This window comes from Lolium rigidum, chromosome 1 (assembly GCF_022539505.1).
Source record: "Lolium rigidum isolate FL_2022 chromosome 1, APGP_CSIRO_Lrig_0.1, whole genome shotgun sequence".
Lineage (NCBI taxonomy): Eukaryota > Viridiplantae > Streptophyta > Magnoliopsida > Poales > Poaceae > Lolium > Lolium rigidum.
The window spans coordinates 88023838-88034491 of NC_061508.1; positions in this window are offsets into that span (position 1 = coordinate 88023838).

Here is a 10654-nt window from a genome sequence, read left to right on the forward strand (position 1 = left end):
CGTCTTCGCCGCTCAATTTGCCCCATCTCTTCTGGAAACCCAACAGGTGCTATGTACAACGGTTTTTCCCGCGGATTATTGATCTTTTCAGTTTTTATGGGCTTGCCTGCCCTTGCACCTCCAATTAAAACACTTTTGGGATTTTCATGTAAATCCGTCTATTTTAAATAGCCGGCTATAGCGGCTATAGCCCCGCTACGTCTTTTCCGTATGATACGCGGCTAGCCTTTTATTATTAAAGTAAAACCTGCGTATGCCTGGTGTCACACGTCTAAAAAATTACATAAATGATACCACTCCACCACTTCCTTTTCCTAAAAAACTCCACGCCTCGTTCTACCTAAAAACGTGCTACTTAACAAACTCACCCACAACTACCGTGGAGTTTGTTAGGATGATAAACAAGTACATGTTCCTCCAACGATCAACCCGCATCGCGATGCCATCTCGCCGGCAAGAGGAACGGAATCACCCCATGCCGATCCGTGGTCAACTTTGGTATGTCACTCTCCCAAAGTGTCTGATCTGATCCCCTCGTATGAGCGATTCTCCGCGCCATTCCGTCGCCCGGATCTCTACCGACCTGCGTCGTCTCCTTCATCCCGCGGGAGGAACGGAACCACCTTTCGCCGATCCCCTCGACCCCGAGATCTGGGTCGTCCCACAGCCATGCCCTCTGTAATATCCCAGGATCTGGGGTTACAAAATAGAGGAAACAGATGTGTGCATTGCATTCATGCATAGAAAATCCGGGGAATTTTCGCGCTTTAAAGTAAAACAGTCCACGATGAATCGAAGTTTCACTTAACCTTGATGGAATTGAAGTAGATCATCAAGTCCAGTGATATAAACCTCAATGTGACCTTTTCTAAAACCTTGTTTTGGATAGATATGATTTGATCTAAGGGGTTAGATCAAATGAAATTAAAACCAACACAAGAATATATTAAATAAGGATCAACTACTTGATCTTATTAAAGATCATAATATGGTATTCCTTGCTATCACATATGAACATCTATTCAATTGGAAATCAAGTAACAATAAAATGGAAAAACTATTCTTAACTTATCTTTTCCATGTCTTAAACAAGTAAATAGTCCTACCATGAACCTCATGGTATTTCTTGAACTAAACTCTTGAACTTAACACCAACAAAAGCTTATCATTAAACCCTAGAGATGGGAGAGGTATATAACCATTAAAGAGATAAGAAGCACACTCTAAATTATTAACACTTAAAAGTTAAGCAACTACCTTGAGATACAATTGAATTCACTTTAAAACTAAATACCAAATATAGCAAAACACAAGGACCTAAGTGCATAAAAGCCACACCTTCTGATTTCAATCATAACTTATTAAATATGTGGAATATCACAAAACTAAATTCGTTTACATTACGAATTATAGTTCAAACTATTTGAATAAAATAAACTATGAGTATTTTGAAACTCATATGATCATGCCTTGGTGAAATCAAACATCACCATTCAAAATTGGGGTATAATCCTTATCTTTGACTTTTTGATCCCAATAATAATATAAATACAATCACATATGATATATGATATAGTGACTCAACCACAAGCATAAAATCATTCACAAGATATTTAGTAACAAAAGCCACTTGGCTATCCAAAAATAAATCACATGAGAGGATAATCTCAATGCCACATAGGATGAAAATATCTACATAGCTTGAATCCTAAGCTATGCCACCTCATGCTTAAAGGATTTCTATGGATGAGAGCATGACAACCAAGCACCTTACTCATCAAATTAAAGCAAGAGTCATCCACCCATGTGTCTTGTTACTAGAGCATATGCCCAAGCCTATAAAAGGAGCCTCACACTTCATCCATTTCATCATCTTGCACCTTGATGCAAGAAGACCAACACATTGAGCCACTCCATAAAATAGTTAGGATCAAGATGAAGCAGCTAGGAGGTGGAGGCATGCCACAAGATGCGGGTTTATCAGATTTCCTGAAGAACAAGCTACGAAACTAGCAAGGTAGAATTCTTAGGCAAACCACATATTTAGTTAATCACATCATCATTCCTTGAGTAGAACCATAGATTATAATCCAAGACCTTGTGAAGTGAGAGGGGTAATTGGAATAACCATATCTAAATACTTTTAGTGATACTTAAGGAAGCCCATACCATGCATGATCATCACCATTGGGTAATGATCATATACTCTAAAAATTGGGAGTACAAGCCATTGAGAACAAATTGCTCATGATAGTGCCATGACCATACTTTGGAGAAATAGAAGAATAAGCCATAAGTTAAATCCTATATGATAAGTAAATATCATTCACCACATGAAATGATAGAAAAATCATGAGTAAGCAAACCTAGGTTATATCTCAATCCTAACTTGTGAATCACTTGGTGATCATAAGTAGAATCTTATCTACATTTCACTTATTCCTCAATTAAAGAAAACAAGAAAACCTTTAGAGTTAAACTCTATACCTTATATGGTGAGAAACCATTCATCCATATAACCAAAGTTAACTATAAAAAGAATCTATGCCTATATCACAACCTAACTTGTGAATTAATTGATGATCACAAGTAAAACCCTAAACTACATCTCAGTCTTAGTTTGTGCATCACTTAGGTGATCACAGTTAAAACCTATAGCATATTTGATAATTAAACCATGTGAGGTGATCAACCAATTATCTTTATAACAAAGACCAAACCATGAGGAGAGTAATATCTATTCTAAGTATTTTAGGGAGTTATTAAAATAGAGTATTAGTGTTAACCTTGAAATAGGATTATAGTGAATCTTACAAGACCTTAATAAAGTAGTGCTCACATAAAATTATGTGCAAGTGGACAACACTCCCAAATAAGAAACCAAGACCTCAGAACAATCTTTAAAGTGCTTTGGGAAGCAATTCTCTACTTTAAATAATTCAAAAAAGAGATATATTGCAGGGAAGAGAAGGAATTTCAAAGAAACACACAAACTCATGGCTAAATTGAATTTTAAATAGAACTCACAAGGATACAAATAGAATCATGCAATGATCATTAGTGTTAAGTCCTAATTAAAAATAAGTATAAACATCTGAAAGCATAATTGAATTCAAAACAGAATTATAAAACCAGAATTCAAAACAACAAATAAAACAAAAAAATAAGTAAAAGAGATAAAGGAAATGGGGCTTACCTGGACCTTACCTGGCCACGCAGCCCAGCAGCAGCCTGCCAAGCAGCCCAACACCACGGCCTGGCCCAGCCCAACTTACCCCTTCGCCTAAAAAGATCTGGGAGGAGCTCGTCCTCATCCCCTTCCTCGCGCATGGAGGCCAGCGCGATGCCGTGGCCGCCTTCTCCCTCTCGCTGGCGACCTCCCAGGGCTCGACATCGTGACGAGGCACACCCTGGCGCCATATAAAAGCTCAAGGACGAACCTGTGGCGACCCGGCATACCACTGCATGGTGTAGTATGCAAGTCTGATATAACACCAATGAAACACCGTTCCACTAGTATTATATCGCTCAGAGTGGTACAACAGAAACATACGCGGGTCCAAGGCATGGCTATAGAATTACAATATTGACTCTGTTACATAAGATCATCACAGCCTCCTACTTTACAATGAGGTAAAACTGCAAATAACTCCAGAAGAACGACTCGTAGACTAGTCTTATCACGAACTCTATTTGTAGAGTATTTATCTAGCTACAGAGGCTATGAATAGATTCTAGTTAAATAGGAGCTAAGTTTAGGAAGCTAGTTCCTTTGTATTGCTAATCTAGGTTTCTCCTTGTTGGATGTGGTATCTGCCTCTTCTGACAGGTTCCTGTCCCTTGAAGTAGTCGTTGACTCCTCGGCCTTCGAGTTGCACTGTAGATCCTCCTTCGATGCCTCCATATCTAAGCAGGGGATTTAAGAGTGGGATGAGTACGAGCGTACTCAACAAGTTCATTATAGGAAAGAGGTGTTTAATGCACTAGCTACGGCATTAGACCGGAAAGTCTAATACCAATGCAGATTTTCATAACCATTTCTTCAAGAGGTTGCTTTTATTCGGAAGAACTATGTCCGTCGGCCTTCACCGGTTTACTAGAACTTCATGGAGCTCCTTTCCGGCAGAGTTCGCGAGTTCCATATCCCGGAACGAGGAGTGACAGGTCACGGTTCTTTACACTCTGCAGAGGTGTGTTGCTTTACCCATAAGAGATCTTAACCTTGGTGCCAACCAAGCTGCGAGGCTTGTCCACACTTCCTATGGTGTGAGGCCCGGTATAAGGTCTAGCCAATCATGTTCCTCCGCTACCTCAAACACCCACCCTTTGTTGCATACCCCGACCACGGGTCCTCGTCGGTCCTCTTATACCACTTAAGGATGGACCCCGACCACGACAACGGTTTGGGACTCGTTAACCAAACTCCTTCGCCGGAAGCCGCAACCCATCATAGACCGCAATACCGTGGGGACTTAAGGCTTCCCAGCCCACCGCTTGCACTTCGAGCGACAAGTGTCTACGGACTATGCCGTGGGGACTTAAGGCTTCCCCAGCCTACGGCTTGCCCCGACGGATACAAGTGTCTACGGTAAAGCGCATCCGTTGATGAACGAGAGGTGGAAACACTTTTGACTACTCCGTCCCACTCCGGATCTTATGGTTAACACGGATATTACGACACAAGAATCACTGGCGACATTTGTTGTTTAATCCTAGATGGATATAAGCCCGTGCAATGGAACCTCCACCATATCCACACAATCCATGGTTCCATTGCCCACCACATAGTCATATTCATAGTTATGAAAGTAGTGGTTTTAATTTTTGTGCAATAGTGATAACCATAATACTTTGCAAGTAATTTGATAAAAATACTCAAATGACATGAGCAAGCGATGAACTTGCCTTTCTTGATCGCAAGATTATGCGGACAAGGTCTTCGATACGCAATAACTCCAAATTCTGAAATAGCATCATCGTCCGGTAGGGACGATGTTTAAAAGATTGGCAAGGATGCAATAATGCATAAGTATGAGATGCAATCGTTCTCGGAGTGACCTAACCCCGATGATTTAGGATCGGTGAGTTGTAATGATTAGTTTAGGGTGTGTTGCACTTTTAGAGTGATTCACAAACAAGGTTCTTATTCGGGGTTGTGTTGTTTTGGAATTATAAGCGGGTGGCAAAATGAATAGTAACAATCATACACAACCAGGAATAGTAGATGTATAATAAGTAAAGAGCAGTTGTCAATTTTAAGTCCTATAATATATGGTTGATGATTACTTATTATATAATTCAAAAGAATAACTTTTGAAGAACATGTTCTTAAATAAAGAACAAGTATGATAATTAGGTTGAGAGGGTTCTATGGTTTCAGTTAGTTTCTGGAGTAAGTATGTGATGTATCACAACATAGTTGGATTCATCGATAACTAGAACTTGTAGGGTTGAGTTAAGCCTAAGCATCTTGAGCAATTTATTATAAATAGTTGCTATCAAGGCTGGTATACCTTATCTGGTTATAACTGGTTATTGGCTATAGGTCCTATTAGGTAGGATTGATGATGATTCCTTATTTTCTTCAAAAGAATAACTTTTGAAGAACATACTTCTTAAATATTAAGAAGTATTGCAATTAGGGTTAAGGTGGTCTAGGTTTTACTGTTGGTTCTATTAGTAAGGAATAATTGGCTTCTTGAATAAGATGGTTGATTGTATCCATCAGTAGTAGGGTTTAGTGGAATATGGTTAGGCAATGCTCAAGAATTGGCATAGTTGCTCTCGAGGTTCATCACATTGGTGTGATGCTAAATAGGAATGAATAAGGATGATAGTTTTGGTAATAGGATCGAGGGTTTACACTTGGTTAACCCCACTTGATTATCTAGGTCTGATGAAGATGAACACATGGGCTACTAATTAGTATTGATAGGGTTCCCATATTTTATGTGGATTTGAACTAGTATTTAGTTGCTAGATATGAATCTATGATTACTAATGAAGTAACATGATCACATGTTACTTAGGGTTTTAGGTTTGGAAACAATTTTAGGGTTCATATGAAGTAATGGATTTGGGGTTCCTAATTGAATTAGGGTTTTGGGTTTCACATGAAATGATGAATTCCTGTTTTTCTACCATATGGAACTAGGGTTTACTATTCACCATGTAGTTCTATGATTAATAACTTCATTTTGAATTTGAAGTTATTAATAACTTCAAAATATAAATAATATTGAATTTGGCATTTTTTTTAAATAATTAATAATTAGGGTGGTTATTAATCGGGGTTTAAATCTCTACGATAATGCTTTAACAAAATAACAAATAAAGAAAATTAGTTTTAATGTTTTCTTTATTTATTTACTGGTCTTTATTTACTTTTGGAAATTTTTACTAATTATTGAATTTTAATTGATTTTAGAATTAAAATTAAAGGCTTAAATAACAAGTATTAAATAATTGAATTTTTATTAAAAATAAAAATTCCATTTTATATTTTTATTGGATAGAGTTTTCTTTTCTAAGAATTTTAATATCTTATTTACATTTTTCTGACTTAAATTAGATTTTCTAGATTTATTTGAAATTGCAGCAATTTTCTGGATTTAAATTTAAACAGGAAATGACTTAATGTACCGGTTGGGTTCTACCTGTGTGACTGACTGGTGGACCAGGGATCCACGTCGGCTGCCACGCGAGCGAAGGCCGGTCAAAATTTGACCGAGTGTTTGACCACGCCGACGTTTAGCCGCCGGCGGCTAGCTCAGGAACGGCGCCGCCGATTTAGGAGCACCCGGAAGCGAAACTCGTACCTACGGACTCCCTCGACACGGCTGGACAACATAGTGGTGTTGGATTTTCGAATGGGTCACCGGAGCGTCGCCGGCAAACATGCCCGCGGCGGAGCAACTCCGGCGGGATCTCGAATCGTAGGCTACGGTTGATGAAATTGCACAAATAAGGGGTCTGCGGGAGCGCACACTCACCCCGAGGTTGATAGGCTACTCGACGAAGGCGGGGGTAGTCGGGTTCGCCGAAGTCGTAGGCTGCCGGTGTCGGAGAAGACGGTGGCGTCGGCGTCGATCTCGGGCACCTCGAGCTGGATTCCTTCGGTGAGCCGAGCTTGTCGAGGGTGGCCGTCACGGCTGGTGTGCTTAGATTGGCTCGTGGAGGCCTCGTTCGCCGGCGGTGAGTAAGGTCGGCGGGGCCAGGTTTCTGCATGGATGGAATTGGAGAGGGAAGAGGAAGAAACGGAGCAATTTCGTCGTCCAGGGTACTTATAGGGTTCGGGAATGCGCCTCGTCACGAATTCGGAGCAAGGAGAGGCTGCCAGCGCGAGGGAGAAGGCGATCACGGCGTCGTGCTGCTCTCCAGCTCACGGGGAGGATGAGGATGAACTCCTCCTCGTTGATTTTTTTTACGAAGGGGTATGGTGGGCTGGTCTGGGCCGTGCTGAGTCGAGAAGTTTGGGCTTACGGTGGACTGGGTTCGTTGGGTCATTGCGTCACGGTAAGTCCGGGTAAGCCTTTCTCTCTTTTTCTTTTCTGTTTTTATTTTCTATTTTCCATTTTGTTAATTTAAGTACTTGTTTTGAATTCAAATTTCAATTCATATCTGTTTTGCGAGATGTTTATCAATTTGGCTTTTATGATATCTATTACAAGGAGTATTGTATTGCTGCATTGTTTTGTTTAATAAATATTAAGTATATGTGAGCATTGTCACAATTTTCAATTAGACAAGTATTTAGGTATTTATTTTAATGTCCCTTTTGATTTGGATTTCCACTCCCTTTTGGAATGGTTAGAACTCGATAATTTATACTCCAAGAGTTTTACAAGGTATCATTAAGACTTGATTTCATATTTGAGAATTTAGTCCCATGCATATGAGTTTATGTGAGTACTGGTTTGTTAAGATCATGTAGGTTTAATTATAGCCCTATTTCAAGGTTAGCACTATTATTGTATTTTACTAGTACTTGTAAATATAGATACTACTCTCATCATAGTTTGGTTTATTTATAAGGATAAGTGGTTGATCTAAGTGGTTAATCACCACTTATGGGTTTAATTATAGGATTTAGCACTAGGTTCATCTTATGCTTCATATTTAAGCATAGGATTTAATTAGGGTGCAATATTAGGGTTCTACTAATATTTACTTATTGACACATGAGTTGAATCTGAATTGTTGCCTAGGTTTTAATTGTGATCACCTAAGTGATACACAAACTAAGATTGAGATGTAGCTTAGGACTTTACTTGTGATCATCAAATAATTCACAATTTAGTTGGAAATATAAGTCTAGGTTTGCTTACTAGGGATCACCCTATGATTTTAGGTGATGGTATGTGCTTATTAAATTAAGGTTTAAGCTTGTCCTTACATATCTTAAGAGCATGATCATGAATTAGATATGATCCAATTATTCTTAATGTCTTCTACTTCAAGTTCTTAGGTTTTATGATCATTACCCCATGGTGATGATCATGCATGGTATGGGCTTCCTTAAGTATCACTAAAAATATTTAGATATGGTTATTCCAATTACCCCTCTCACTTCACAAGGTCTTGGATTATAATCTATGGTTCTACTCAAGGAATGATGATGTGATTAACTAAATATGTGGTTTGCCTAAGAATTCTACCTTGCTAGCTTACGTAGCTTGTTCTTCGGGAAATCTGATAAACCTGCATCTTGTGGCATGCCTCCACCTCCTAGCTGCTTCATCTTGATCCTAACTATTTTATGGAGTGGCTCAATGTGTTGGTCTTCTTGCATCAAGGTGCAAGATGGTGAAATGGATGAAGTGTGATGCTCCTTTTATAGGCTTGGGCATGCTCTAGTAACATGACACATGGGTGGATGACTCTTGCTTTAATTTGATGAGTAAGGTGCTTGGTTGTCATGCTCTCATCCATAGCAATCCTTTAAGCATGAGGTGGCATAGCTTAGGATTCAAGCTATGTAGATATTTTCATCCTATGTGGCATTGAGATTATCCTCTCATGTGATTTATTTTTGGATAGCCAAGTGGCTTTTGTTACTAAATATCTTGTGAATGATTTTATGCTTGTGGTTGAGTCACTATATCATATGTGATGGTATTTATATCATTATTGGGATCAAAATGTCAAAGATAAGGATTACACCCCAATTTTGAATGATGTTGTTTGATTTCATCAAGGCATGATCATATGAGTTTCATAGTACTCATAGTTTATTTTATTCAAATAGTTTGAACCATAATTCGTAATGTAAACGAATTTAGTTTTGTAATATTCCACATATTTAATAAGTTATGATTAAAATAAGAATGAGTGACTTTTATGCACTTAGGTCCTTGTGTTTTACCATATTTGGTAATTAGTTTTAAAGTGAATTCAATTATACCTCAAGGTAGTTGCTTAACTTTTAAATGTTAATACTTTAGAGTGTGCTTCTTATCTCTTTAATGGTTATATACCTCTCCCATCTCTATGGTTTAATGATAAGCTTTTTGTTGGTGTTAAGTTCAAGAGTTTAGTTCAAGAAATACCATGAGGTTCATGGTAGGAATATTTATTTGTTAAAGACATGGAAAAGATAAGTCAAGAGTAATTCTCTCCATTTCTTATTGTTAGTTGATTTCCAATTGAATAGATGTTCTTATGTTATGGCAAGGAATATCATGTTGTGATCTTTAATAAGATCAGGTAGTTTATCATTGAGTAAAGTGTTGTTGTGTTGATTATTAGTTCCATTTGATCTAACCCCTTAGATCAAATTATCTCTACCCAGATCAATGTTTTAGCAAAGTCACATTGAGGTTTATAGCGCTTGACTTGATGAGCTACTTCCATTCCACCAAGGTCAAGTGAAACTTCAGTTACTGTGACTGTTTTACTTTAAAGCGCGAAAATTCCCCAGATTTTCTATGCATGAATGCAATGCACACATCTGTTTCCTCTATTTTTGTAACCCCATTACCTGGGATATTACAGTCTCTACCCCTTAAACTAAACTTCGTCCTCGAAGTTTGATATCTTTCACGTTTCGGAGTGTGGATCTGACTTGTGCAGACTACTTCTGTTCTCGAATTCCATGGTGATCTTACTGGATATAATTGAATACATCCCTTGTCCAGATTCTTCCTGGAATCCATTAGTGTTTGACATCAAACAACTATTACTTCCTTTACTTCCATAATTTCCTCCAATATTATAAGCTTGTTTCCTTTCTCATTGAATATTCAATGATTGGGACTTCTTCTTGTCTAGACAGTCTTAATTGAGGACTAATCGGATAACATTCTCCTATTTGATAAAATAGGTCTTTGTTTTCCCTTACCACCAAAACTGCAATAATGGTATTAAGTAAGGTACTTAACATGGAAATGATCATGTTGGTTTATTCCTCTTAAGAATGGATTAGACTCATTTAGTCCATCCAATCATGGTTTATAGTTGATACCTATAACTGTTTTGGGGTATTTAGGTTCCATGAAAGGAATCTTTCATGTAGTCTCTGATTCTGGTATGGTCAAATCGCTTCAGTCTTTGACCTCCTTGAGCTATATTTGGTCTCTGATATTTCCTTCATCCAACTTCTTTATCTTTGACTTACTTGAGCTTAAGTACTTCTGAGTAGATATTACTCACTTGC